Here is a 13,891-nt window from a genome sequence, read left to right as displayed (position 1 = left end):
GCGTTTTCCGCGGCTCCTTTTCCCGCGTCCCTGCGCGGTTCCGTTTCCCGCGTTTCCCCGCGGATCTTTTCCCACGCTCCCCACGGTTTCTTTTCCCCGTGTCTCACCGTGAGTCCTTTGTCCGGATCGGTGCTTAGAGTTTCTCTATGCCTCTCATGTGTTCCGGCTTCTGTCAGGTCTCTCTGTGTCTCTCAGAGCCGTCCGTGGCTCTGCAGCGTCTCTCAGGGCTCTCTCCGTCCGGCGGTAGTCCCTCCGTGTGCCTCGGGTCTCCCGGCGCGGCTCCGATGTCCCGGCGGCGCTCCGATGTCCCGCGCCGCTCCGATGTCTCGGTCTCGGCGCTGTGAAGTCCCGGCGCCGCTAGTCCCGGCTCCGCGTGTCCCGACGCCGCTGGTCTCCCTGCGCTCCGATGTGCCGGCGCCGCTGGTGTCTCGCTGCGCTGCGATGTCCCGGCGCCGCTGCGCTGTGATGTCCCGCTCGGCTGCGATGTCTCTCCCGGCGCCGCTGAGATGTCCTGTTCAGGTCTCAGCCTGTTCGGGCGCCATTTGTTTCAAGACGCACGGCCGAAAGCACGACAGACACCAGCAGAGTCAGATCATGCTCCATTTTATTGCCCGAATAGCCTAACTTTTATAGTGAACTTAACAGGGGCGGACAGTGTTTCACACAAGATTATTGGTCAGAAGCACTCAGACAAACAGCTACAAGAAAACAACCCCACCTGCAAGAAAACAACCCCTCTTGTGATTAGCAGTCAAGAAAACAACCCCCTTGTGATTAGCAGTCACGTAGATCTTGTCCTTGAAGCCAGCTGCTGGTAACAATATTTTTCTGAATTCCTCAATTGGGCGATGTGGGAATCATTGTCGTGGGAGCTTCTCATAGTTATTCTAGTAGCTTGGTTTGCTCAGCTACAGCAGGCCATGAGATTTTCTAAAGCCTACTCCTGGTTGCTTAAGGCAAGCTCAGATCGAACAATTGTTCCACGGACTCATATCCACACCCTGTATGCCAATTCCCAACAGTGCAGCTTTGTGCACAAGAACAATTGAGTCCCCACCTGGTTACAGAGCCTAGCCGTGGCGTCTCCACTCCACTCTATGCCCCGTGCTGTCCCTTAGGGCTAGCACACCAAGTTTCCCCAGCATGACAGCATCTAAGGTTGGGAACCTAGGGAATGCTCAGGTAATGCAGTTATGTCCTACCCTGAAAGCCTCTTCAATGCTGTACCTTTTCCTTAAAAATGTGAATGCTAGTTTTATTTTCCTAGTTACTTCAGGCAATTACACCACATAATCCACCACATGACTATAGTCACTCAAGCTTCACGACAGTTGGAATATGTCGGGGATCTCACATTCATTCTCGGGATGAGGTTTATCGAGTGTATGTACATTGTGTAGAGATGCTAAACGTTTCATCATAAACCAGAGTTTAACATACAAACTAATTGTCAGTATAAAACATAATACAGTGAGTATTAGCAAACAATAACAGGGTGAAGCATCTTGTTGAAGATTCCCGTGGCAGCTGGTGACCATCCAAAGTGTCCCACCAACAGTGTCTCTCATCTCTCTTTACTCTTTCCATCACTCAATGTATTTCGTGATGGACAGTAATCAGAGTCTTTTGTCCATTTTCTCGAACTTGTGTCATCAGCCGCTTCAAGTCCTCACATACCAGCAATTTCTTCACCAAGGTGAGGTTCGTTCCAATAGGAGTAGGCAGCAGTTCATGAAGCAGAAAATAATCACAAAATCACAGAATTTCTAGGCTGGAAGAGACCTCAAGATCATCGAGTCCAACCTCTGACCTAACGCTAGCAGTCCCCACTAAACCATATCCCTAAGCTCTACATCTAAACGTCTTTTGAAGACCTCCAGGGATGGTGACTCCACCACTTCCCTGGGCAGCCTGTTCCAGTGTCTAACAACCCTTTCAGTGAAGAAGTTCTTCCTAACATCTAACCTAAAACTCCCCTGGCTCAACTTAAGCCCATTCCCCCTCGTCCTGTCACCAGGCACGTGGGAGAACAGACCAACCCCCACCTCGCTACAGCCTCCCTTGAGGTACCTATAGAGAGCGATAAGGTCGCCCCTGAGCCTCCTCTTCTCCAGGCTGAACAAGCCCAGCTCCCTCAGCCGCTCCTCGTAGGACTTGTTCTCCAGGCCCCTCACCAGCTTCGTCGCCCTTCTCTGCACCCGCTCAAGCACCTCCATGTCCTTCTTGTAGTGAGGGGCCCAAAACTGAACACAGTACTCGAGGTGCGGCCTCACCAGAGCCGAGTACAGGGGGACGATCACCTCCCTAGCCCTGCTGGTCACACTGTTCCTGATACAAGCCAGGATGCCGTTGGCCTTCTTGGCCACCTGAGCACACTGCTGGCTCATATTCAGCCAACTATCCACCATCACTCCCAGGTCCTTCTCTGCCTGGCAGCTCTCCAACCATTCCTCTCCCAGCCTGTAGCTCTGCTTGGGGTTATTGCGCCCCAGGTGGAGGACCCGGCACTTGCCTTGTTGAACTTCATGCAGTTGACCTCAGCCCATCGGTGCAGCCTATCCAGATCCTCCTGCAGAGCTTTCCTACCCTCAAGCAGATCGACACACGCACCTAGCTTGGTGTCATCTGCAAACTTACTGAGGGTGCACTCAATGCCCTCGTCCAGATCATCGATGAAGATATTAAAGAGGACCGGCCCCAGCACCGAGCCCTGGGGAACACCACTAGTGACTGGCCTCCAACTGGACTTGACTCCATTCACCACGACTCTTTGGGCCCGGCTATCCAGCCAGTTTCTAACCCAACGAAGCGAGTGCCAGTCCAAGCCAAGAGCAGGCAGTTTCTTGAGGAGAATGCTGTGGGAGATGGTGTCAAAAGCCTTGCTGAAGTCAAGGTAGACCACATCCACAGCCTTTCCCTCATCCACCCAGCAGATCATTTTGTCATAGAAGGAGATCAGGTTCGTCAAGCAGGATCTGCCTTTCATAAACCCATGCTGACTGGGCCTGATCGCCTGCTTGCCCTGCAAGTGCTGCGTGTTGACTCTCAAGAGGATCTGCTCCATGAGCTTCCCTGGCACTGCGGTCAAACTGACAGGCCTGTAGTTTCCCGGGTCTGTCCTCCGGCCCTTCTTGTAGATGGGAGTCACATTTGCTAGCCGCCAGTCAACTGGGACCTCCCCCGATAGCCAGGACTGCTGATAAATGATGGATAGTGGCTTGGCCAGCTCCTCTCCCAGTTCTCTCGGTACCCTTGGGTGGATCCCATCCGGCCCCATCGACTTGTGCACATCCAAGTGCCGTAGCAGGTCACCAACCAGTTCTTCATGGATAGTGAGGGCCACATCCTGTTCCCCATCCCCTTCCACCAGCTCAGGGTACTGAGTTGATAAGAAGTGACAGGAGTTGAGTATTTAAAATCACATCCTAGAATTTTGGTAAAATTGCAAACACAAACATTAGAGTGATTAGTGGTATCTACCACTGTATTATCTACGACTATAGAATCACAATGAGTTCTCATGCAAACACAACCTTTCCCAATATATACAAGTACAGTTTCAAGGGTTTCATTAGGATGTATCTCAAAGTGGCAAATATTTTGCTCAGTGTCAAGACAAATGTCTTGGGATTCCAGCATGTTACTTTCACAGATGAAACCTTTTTGTTCATGCACAATACATGTATTTACATCAATTGTTTGCCACTTTCCTCCCTTTTGATGGGCCCATACTTTATGTTTTATCCTAAGGAGAATAGTTCCATTATGATTGAGTCCTAATGCAATGACTGGATATACATTGTATACAGTGGCATTATTATGGTAAGTATAAAAGGCTAATTGCCACCAAGCTTGAAACTCTTTTTCAAATTCTGAAGCATTATCCCAAATCAATTTTCGAATTTCAGTGGGCAAAGTTTTTCCTTCTCCCTCTCTAATAATAGCTGCTGCTACAGATTGTATCCATAACTGCGCTTGGATACAGCTCAAGGCAAGGGAGGTATTGCCTTGGGTTTTTCCAAGGGCATTTACAATTAATTGATGATCATTTTCCTCAATTTGTTCCCAATGGGGCAAAACATTTGATAGAAGCCATTGATTTGCTCCTAAAGCCAATAAGGATGATTTTATTGGTTGTTCCATTTTCCGTAGGTCATCTGTAGTAGCAGTTATTCTACGGATTAGGACCTCATAACCTAGTTGCATCCTGTGGCCCTCTTTTAGGGACCAACTAGGGTCAAAGAGAATTTGTTGTTGAATTATGTAAGAACCTGTATTGAAGATGGAAGGAGTTAGACCAATGGGAGGCTGAGTAGGTTCGTTTTCAAATATCTGCGGAGGCAGAGGCTTCTTATCCTTCATAGTTGATGATGTTTCTATATTAACCATGAATTCAAATAATAATTCTGTGCCTCTGTAACCCCAAAGACAGTACACAATTATAGGTTTGGTGAAAGTAAAATTGTACCAGCAATCAAAATTTGGTTCAGTTATTTTGGAAACTGTCTTAATTTCAGTCAGCCGATTATAGGTGGATCTGTTATTCGGCAATCAATTTGTATTGTCTGTCCAGACATGGCTTGAAGTTCAGCCATTCTTAGAGAATTGTTCCAACTCCATTCATTTTTTGAAAATATTTTGTTTCAATGTAGAACTAAAGTAGAGAGATTTAGGTCCTTTTTGTTTTGAGATGTTCCAGTGATTGTGCTATACTGTGACAATACATGGTTAGATGCCATGGTGAAACACCTCAGCTCCATGCACAGCCACAGTAGCTAAGTTTCCTTTAAGGTCTGTAATTGCATCAAGGTCAGGGTAAAGCATAGCATTATTAATCCAAACTGTTGATTCATCATCTTCCAGCTGTCCATATATAGTTCGCTCAGGGTTCCTGTGAACACAAAAGAAAATAAAATATGCTCAGTTGTATTCAACCGGCAGGGTTAGAAAGAGGGTGAAATAGCAATCTTGGATTTCCCATGCATAGAAATATTTGGGAGTAGTTAGCACTATTACTACTGTTAGATACACAGAGGGCTTTCACTATCTCTGCCACGTTTGGAACTGTGGCAGTCAAAGGTGTAGTGTTAGCATTCAACTGTCTGTAATCCACTGTAAAATGCCATTGCCTGGTTGGTTTCTTTACCAGCCACACTGGTGAATTTTAAGGTGAGTGGGTCCTTTTAATAATGCCTCTTTCTTCCAATTCTGTTACCATCCCGTCAATCCCCATAAGTGCTGCTGCTGACAACAGATATTGCCAAACACTCATGATTTTAGCGTGGAATAAGGGTATGGATGTTTGTAACAGGCTCAGTCTCACAGCGCCTGAATCCCTTTGATGTGTCACGAAACTCCACACAGTTCCATCAGGGAGTTTCCACATACAACCATGCAGTACGTCAAATCCTAAAATATTAGTGTATGCAGCACCAACTAATACTTCTACCCTGGTTAATTTTTGTTCCTCTGGCAACCAGAGTGAAATTTTTGCAGTGGGGCATTGTTTTTCCACACCATTGATTCCCGTGAATTTAACCCTGTGTTGACCAGGTGTTATGCTCAGGGTTTGTGCTGTCTCGTGTAATTACTGACATTTGGGTCCTGGTATCAATAAGAAAATTTACCAATATTTTTGGGGGTTCAACAGGAATGGCAATGATAGGGTCAGATTGTTCATTAGAGAGCCATTGAATTGCTAATACCCGCTGAGCAGGGTGGCTCATTGCCCTCCCCAGGGATAAGAGTTTTTTTGCTGACACCACAACTCACCTCGTTCCCTATTAGGTTTGAACCTCTCTTTGAATTTGGGGTATCTGGGATTTTGAGTGTGGATTTGGCAGACTTGCCGAGAGTGGTCTTGGGACTTAATACTGGATGAATTAATCCAGCCCATTCGGCGTCCGTACTTACCTATGTCTTGTACCAATTCACTCCAGGTGGGAATGGGGGAGTTAGGATTTCACCTACAACCACTATCATCCCTACAAGCAGCTAGTATGTGATCCTGGGTATTTGCTACAAACATCTTAAGAAGACAATCAGGGAGTCTACAGATGAGACGGGTTAATTGAACCAGGTCAATAGGATTGGGGATTTCCTCAATTCATCTCTTTCAGGGACGTTGCCAGGAAGCTTCCCAACCTGGTACGCCCCTCTGACTATTATCCTCTTTTGATAGTCCAGGCGGGCAGTGACAACATTGAAGAGAGAAGCCTGAAGGCTATCAAACGAGACTTTAGGGGGCTGGGTCGGTTAGTGGATGGAGCGGGAGTGCAGGTAGTGTTTTCGTCCATCCCTACGGTGGCAGGGAGGGGTACAGAGAGGACACAGAAAGCCCACCTGTTAAACACGTGGCTCCGGGGCTGGTGCCAACGCAGAAATCTTGGGTTTTTCGATCATGGGACACTTTACTCAGCACCTGGCCTGATGGCCGCAGACGGGTCCCTATCTTTTAGGGGAAAAAGGATCCTGGGCCAGGAGCTGGCAGGGCTCATTGAGAGGGCTTTAAACTAGGTAGGAAGGGGGATGGGGCTGAAGCTAGGATTGTTGGGGCTGTGCCAGGGGGAACAATGGCAAGGCCGGGGGATAAGGCAATGGCCCAGCTGAAGTGCATCTACACCAATGCACGCAGCATGGGTAACAAACAGGAGGAGCTGGAAGCCATTGTGCAGCAGGCAGGCTACGACTTGGTTGCCATCACAGAGACGTGGTGGGACCAGTCTCATGACTGGAGTGCTGCAATGCCTGGCTATAAGCTCTTTAGAAGGGACAGGCAGCACAGAAGGGGTGGTGGTGTGGCTCTCTATATTAGAGAGTCTTTCGAGGTTGTAGAACTCGAGGCTGGGAATGACAAGGTCGAGTCCCTTTGGGTTAGGATCGGCAGGGACAACAAGGCTAGTGTCCTGGTTGGGGTCTGCTATAGACCGCCAAACCAGGATGAGGAGACTGATGAGGAGTTCTACAGGCAGCTGACAGAAGTTGCGAAATCTTCAGCGCTTGTACTCGTGGGGGACTTCAACTTCCTTGACATATCCTGGAAGCACAACACAGCCCTGAGAAAGCAGTCTAGGAGATTTCTGGAGAGTGTGGAAGATAGCTTCCTGACGCAGCTGGTTAGTGAACCTACCAGGGGTGGTGCCCCACTAGACCTTCTCTTCACAAACAGAGAAGGACTGGTGGAGGATGTGATTGTCGGGAGCTGTCTTGGGCAGAGTGACCACGAAATGGTGGAGTTCACTATTCTTGGCGAGGCCAGGAAGGGGACCAGTAAAACCACTGTATTGGACTTTCAGAGGGCTGACTTTGAGCTGCTCAGGACACTGGTTGGTAGAGTCCCTTGGGAGGCGGTTCTGAAGGGCAGAGGGGTCCAGGAAGGCTGGGCGCTCTTCAAGAGGGAAATCTTAATGGCGCAGGAACGGTCTGTCCCCACGTGCCCAAAGACGAGCTGGCGGGGAAGAAGACCAGCCTGGCTCAACAGAGAATTGTGGCTTGATCTTAGGAGAAAAAAGAGGGTTTATAATCTTTGGAAAAGTGGGCAGGCCACTAGGGAGGACTTTAAGGATGTAGCGAGGCTGTGCAGGGACAAAATTCGGAAGGCCAAAGCTCATCTGGAGCTCAATCTGGCTACTGCCGTTAAAGATAACAAAAAACGTTTCTATAAATACATCAACACAAAAAGGAGGACTAAGGAGAATCTCCATCCTTTACTGGATGCGGGGGGAAACTTAGTTACAAGAGATGAGGAAAAGGCGGAGGTGCTCAATGCCTTCTTTGCCTCAGTCTTTAGTGGCAATACCGGTTGTTCTCTGGATACTCAGTACCCTGAGCTGGTGGAAGGGGATGGGGAGCAGAATGTGGCCCTCACAATCCATGAAGAACTGGTTGGTGACCTGCTACGGCACTTGGATGTGCACAAGTCGATGGGGCCGGATGGGATCCACCCAAGGGTACTGAGAGAACTGGGAGAGGAGCTGGCCAAGCCACTATCCATCATTTATCAGCAGTCCTGGCTATCGGGGGAGGTCCCAGTTGACTGGCAGCTAGCAAATGTGACACCCATCTACAAGAAGGGCCGGAGGACAGACCCGGGAAACTACAGGCCTGTCAGTTTGACCGCAGTGCCAGGGAAGCTCATGGAGCAGATCCTCTTGAGAGTCAACACGCAGCACTTGCAGGGCAAGCAGGCGATCAGGCCCAGTCAGCATGGGTTTATGAAAGGCAGATCCTGCTTGACGAACCTGATCTCCTTCTATGACAAAATGATCTGCTGGGTGGATGAGGGAAAGGCTGTGGATGTGGTCTACCTTGACTTCAGCAAGGCTTTTGACACCATCTCCCACAGCATTCTCCTCAAGAAACTGCCTGCTCTTGGCTTGGACTGGCGCACGCTTCGTTGGGTTAGAAACTGGCTGGATAGCCGGGCCCAAAGAGTCGTGGTGAATGGAGTCAAGTCCAGTTGGAGGCCAGTCACTAGTGGTGTTCCCCAGGGCTCGGTGCTGGGGCCGGTCCTCTTTAATATCTTCATCGATGATCTGGACGAGGGCATTGAGTGCACCCTCAGTAAGTTTGCAGATGACACCAAGCTAGGTGCGTGTGTCGATCTGCTTGAGGGTAGGAAAGCTCTGCAGGAGGATCTGGATAGGCTGCACCGATGGGCTGAGGTCAACTGCATGAAGTTCAACAAGGCAAGTGCCGGGTCCTCCACCTGGGGCGCAATAACCCCAAGCAGAGCTACAGGCTGGGAGAGGAATGGTTGGAGAGCTGCCAGGCAGAGAAGGACCTGGGAGTGATGGTGGATAGTCGGCTGAATATGAGCCAGCAGTGTGCTCAGGTGGCCAAGAAGGCCAACGGCATCCTGGCTTGTATCAGGAACAGTGTGACCAGCAGGGCTAGGGAGGTGATCGTCCCCCTGTACTCGGCTCTGGTGAGGCCGCACCTCGAGTACTGTGTTCAGTTTTGGGCCCCTCACTACAAGAAGGACATGGAGGTGCTTGAGCAGGTGCAGAGAAGGGCGACGAAGCTGGTGAGGGGCCTGGAGAACAAGTCCTATGAGGAGCGGCTGAGGGAGCTGGGCTTGTTCAGCCTGGAGAAGAGGAGGCTCAGGGGCGACCTTATCGCTCTCTATAGGTACCTCAAGGGAGGCTGTAGCGAGGTGGGGGTTGGTCTGTTCTCCCATGTGCCTGGTGACAGGACGAGGGGGAATGGGCTTAAGTTGAGCCAGGGGAGTTTTAGGTTAGATGTTAGGAAGAACTTCTTCACTGAAAGGGTTGTTAGACACTGGAACAGGCTGCCCAGGGAAGTGGTGGAGTCACCATCCCTGGAGGTCTTCAAAAGACGTTTAGATGTAGAGCTTAGGGATATGGTTTAGTGGGGACTGCTAGCGTTAGGTCAGAGGTTGGACTTGATGATCTTGAGGTCTCTTCCAACCTAGAAATTCTGTGATTCTGTGATATATCACTTGAATGCAGGCTGCTTTCTGTACTATTACAGCCAGGTCAGTTCCTGGTGTGGTGGTTAAAAATACTCCAAGTCTCCAAAAGCCTCCTACCTCTTCCTCACTCAACATCATTCGATCTCCTCCTTTAAGAGAAACTTGACACACATACTCAACTTCTGATCCCCCTGACCGCCTTGAGAACTTCTCCTGTATTTTAACCAATTATGCCGGTGACCACGGAATTGTTCGCACAGTAGTGCGGATTTCATCATTATCACCAACAGCAGTCTCAGTCTTAACCAAAGGTCTCAAGGAAATCAAATGAGGTTCAGAATCAATCTCTTGGACATCGTCATCACTGTCAAACCAGATAGCACTGTCCCAGCTTTCAGGTTCTGCACTGTGCAGCGATCTACGACTCTGCTTGACCGGAGAGCAAGGCTGTACTTTATTTAACAGATGACTAACCCTCTCCAGAAATTGTTTAAGATGATTATTCTCACTCACAAGTCTATCATTTTCATCCAAAAGTTTAACCACTCTGATTCCTAATGTTTTTCCTGTCTCCCTTTCAAAGGCCAATGATGACTTCAATACCTCATTCTCTGATTTCAAAGCTGTATGTTCCGCATCAGAGATCAGTTTGGGAGCAGGAGTTTCCTTAGCTTCTTGCTGAGCACAAGACAAACAGGCTCCTAACATAGCACAAATTGCACCTTTATCCTTTCTTTGACCAATCTTTCGTGAAGCCTGACACTGCTCAATGCGCTCTACCACTTTCTCCTCATCTTTCCAAAACTTTTGGGCCCATTCCTTCCCTGCCTGGGAAGGGGCACATTTGTATTTTTGCAGCAGTTTATCCATAGCAATGCTGCCGACTACGCCAATTTTACTGTCTCATTAAGGGGTGTAGCTGATTAACCGTTATGGGCCCGGTCAGATTCAGGGTACTGAACCAGTTGGACATTCACCAACAACTCGTTAACCGTCTGAGGGTCTGTTCAGACATTCACCAACAACACATTAGCCGTCTGGGGGTCTGGTTGGATTCAGAACACTGAACTATCACGGATAACCACCCTTACCCTATAGTTGCACTTAATGAGAGATATCACAATGCAATCAAGTATGGTTTATTACAGCAACAGATAATTAGGTTCTTTTGGATTGCCGGTGATAGTGACTGTCTGCAAAAGCAAGCTAGTATGCATGAAATACACAGGTGTTACAGGTGCACAGCCTAGAAATAAACACGTTAAAAGGATCAAAGACTCTATAGAGATTTATAAGCAAGTATTCAGATCTCACCTAAAGGCGTCCCAATGGGGGGGGAAGAGAGGCTCAGCCCGTCGACTGATCCCAGGAGTCAGGAGGTCCTAAGGATGTTGTCCTCGGGATGGTATCTCCCCTGACGGTGGTATCTTCCCTAACATCCCCTTTCTCTTGGGCCAATTTATATTATTTTCTATATTTTAGGTGGAGCTTGAGTGGCTCTAGTCAAGCATATCTTAGTCATGATTGGTGAAGAGTTCTCCCGTCTCCGTTTAGTAGGCTCCGAGAAATTCGGAGCGCATGCTCAGTGAGGTGTGGTCACACCTTGGAGGCGGGTAGCTTTTGGGATGGAGGTGTGTTTTGGTATTATAATGATATTATAATGAGCAAAAAGTACACTAGGGTACAGCATTTGTCAAAACATGACAGGTCTTTGGCTCAGGGTGGCAAAAAGTGCAGCTTTGTGCACAAGAACAATCGAGTCCCCACCTGGTTACAGAGCCTAGCCGTGGCGTCTCCACTCTACTCTATGCCCCGTGCTGTTCCTTAGGGCTAGCACACCAAGTTTCCCCAGCGTGATAGCATCTAAGGTTGGGAGCCTAGGGAATGCTCAGGTAATGCAGTTATGCCCTACCCTGAAAGCCTCTTCAATGCTGTACCTTTTTCTTAAAAATGTGAATGCTAGTTTTATTTTCCTAGTTACTTCAGGCAATTACACCACACACCTTTCTCAGGAACCACGCAGCATTCCAGCGACTTATCTTTCCTCCTGCTCTAAAGGCTATCTCAGCCCACCTTGTCTGTGGCACCTGATGAACAGGAGAGAAAGCAACCGCAGCAGCAAAAGCCACAGCACCCTTAGGACAGTTACTCTCATCCCCTCCTGTACCTCAGCCGCTCACCTGCCCCACGTGGCAGATGCTTCCATCTGTTCTCTTTACCCACTTAGAGGTGCTCTAAAAGAGAAACTGGAATTTTACTCTATTAGATGTAGGAAAATAACTGCAGTGACAACCACACCTCAAAAATTAACAGCTACCTCTGCTCATCACTCACCAGAGTCACTCCAGAGGCAGCTCGGGTCATGACGTCTTGGACTGCACACTGCATTTCAGCCTGAACAAAGGAAAACACAGGCAGAAAATAAATATTCAGCTTCCAGAAGTGGCACTCAACAACATAAGCGACCCCATCTTTAGTTTTATCCTTTCAAAACAGCAGGCCACTTGCATCTGTACCTGCAAATGAGGTCCAAGCTTGAAAGGAGCAGCCAGCATCACCCACGCTACCTGGGAACACAAAAGGACAAAATGACCACTGTGCTTGCAAGCACCCACCTGCCATACTGCTCCTCTATCCCAAACAGCCTCACCTCCGACCCTCAGAGGGAAACACCTGAGCATCTTCCCTTCGCTTCGGATAAGGGATGACCAGGCTGACAACACTAACCTTCCCTCAGTGCTTCGTGACATGAGCATTTCCCTTCCCTGTCCACGACTGCACAAAGCACCTGCAAAGGCAAGAGGAAAGAATGCTTTGAGGCACCTCACAGCCACAGTGTACTTGCTGCAATACCTCTCTCTTCCCAGCTCCGGTACTTCAGCTGCTCACCAGCTCTAACTGAGATTCTTCGCTCACACTGCCACAGCAAACTCTGCCCAGGCCACACAACACACACTACACAAGCTACATTGATCAAGACACACAAGCTGGAACATTCCTGCCCAACAACCAGTCGCATCGCACAGGAAGGATGCCGCATATACCTAGAAACAAAACCTACCAGTCCTGAGCAGCTCCCCACCTCCTCCTGCCAACCACGCTCAGCACACACACTATTTGCCCCTCAAAAAAACAAAAAGTTAGAACATACACACACACACAAAAAAAAAAAAAAACAACTGAGCTCCACAAATGCCAAAAAGACGTGCACACACAGCAGCTCCGGCAGGGGTAATCAGACTTACCCTTTGCAGATGAAAGAGGTGACTCTGATACAACCCTGCTTAGTCTCTCGGTAATGCTGCATCTGTCCTGTCAAGCCACGTAGCATGTAATGAAGCTGGTTTTAGTCCTTTGGAGAATTACACAAGTGGATTTATACATCTAGAGATTAAAATACAGCTCAAAAATAGAAGAGTATCCCCCCCATCCCAAAAAACAGTGAGCCAGCAGCCTCTACTAAATATCCTTCTCTTAAGTGAATTCCAAGCACTTAGAAATCCAGAAATCCATACACTCCAGCCTGCCTAAAGAACCCTGCAACTGACTGAAGGAAAATCAAAAGCACTTACCCCAAAGAGCAGCCCAGGAAGAAGGAGCTCTCTGATGCCATGTCTGGGGCTCATATAACTTTTGGCGCCGCTCAGCACCCAAACCCAATCACCTGGGAAAGGGGTGGGACAAAGCACAAGAAAGTAGGAAGAGGGCAGGCACAGCAGCAGCTGTTATGTTTTGTTTTTGTTTTTTGTTTTTTGGTTTTTTTTTTTGGTTTGTTTCTTTCTTTTTTGTTTGTTTCTTTTTTTTAATCTGCTTTAGCTCAAAAGTATGCAGAGAGCAGACAAGAGACCTGGGGTGTTTCTAGAAGCATAAATCCCTGTGCTTTTGGTGCAGCTTTTAATATTGAACTGACAATATCAACAAGCAAGTATCTGAAACTTCTTCAACTGGAATTAATTTAAACAGGCTCACCATCATCTGCAAACACAGAGAACCAGCATTCACTAGTGTGCCAGCCCTAATACCCACCTCCTCCACAACACTCACTGCTACTGATACAGCATTCCGTTGTGCAATAACTTTCTGTTCCCAACTCCTTTACCTCACCTAGCTCCAGCTGAGAAACGTGCCTGGGTGGAGCCACGCTTTAAATGTGCCCAGGCGCATTATTTAGTGCCCATAACCCTAATCCTAACCCCTAACCCTAAACCTAACCCGTAAATAACTGACCAAAAATAAAACCCTAAGAACCTAACTCTAAGCCCTAAGCCCTAACCCTTACTCCTAACCCTAACCCCAACCCTCACCCTAAACCCTAACTCTAGCCCCAGCCCTAGCCCCTAACTCGAACCCTAGTTCCCGAGAACTACATTTCCCGGCATTCCCTAGGCACTCAACATGGCCTTCCGGAAGTCCGGAGTCCCAGGACTTCATTTCCCGGCGTGCTCTGGGCACGCAACA

The 13,891-nt window shown here is 48.5% G+C and overlaps 2 long non-coding RNA genes across 6 annotated transcripts in view; both read right to left on the bottom strand.

The window, feature by feature from the left end:
- Positions 1 to 1,966, bottom strand: part of LOC311445912 — a 382,273-nt gene extending 380,307 nt beyond the window's left edge. For all 4 annotated transcript variants that reach the window (XR_014698669.1, XR_014698670.1, XR_014698671.1 and 1 more), the window contains exon 1: positions 108 to 1,966. This is a non-coding gene — a long non-coding RNA (uncharacterized lncRNA). The remainder of the gene's footprint in view (positions 1 to 107) is intronic.
- A 1,491-nt stretch (positions 1,967 to 3,457) lies between these two features.
- LOC311445911 lies at positions 3,458 to 13,596 on the bottom strand. 2 transcript variants are annotated; one of them, XR_014698667.1, is made up of 6 exons: positions 13,460 to 13,596; positions 12,679 to 12,785; positions 12,084 to 12,221; positions 11,950 to 12,000; positions 11,768 to 11,827; positions 3,458 to 4,891 (listed from the first exon to the last, which is right to left on the bottom strand). It is a non-coding gene; the product is annotated as an uncharacterized lncRNA (long non-coding RNA). The 2 variants fall into 2 exon arrangements; XR_014698668.1 differs by lacking the exon at positions 13,460 to 13,596 and adding an exon at positions 13,006 to 13,109.
- Positions 13,597 to 13,891: the final 295 nt, after the last annotated feature.

Source organism: Aythya ferina, assembly GCF_964211825.1.
Source record: "Aythya ferina genome assembly, chromosome: 16".
Classification (NCBI taxonomy): domain Eukaryota; kingdom Metazoa; phylum Chordata; class Aves; order Anseriformes; family Anatidae; genus Aythya; species Aythya ferina.
This window is presented reverse-complemented; position numbering and strand designations above follow the sequence as displayed.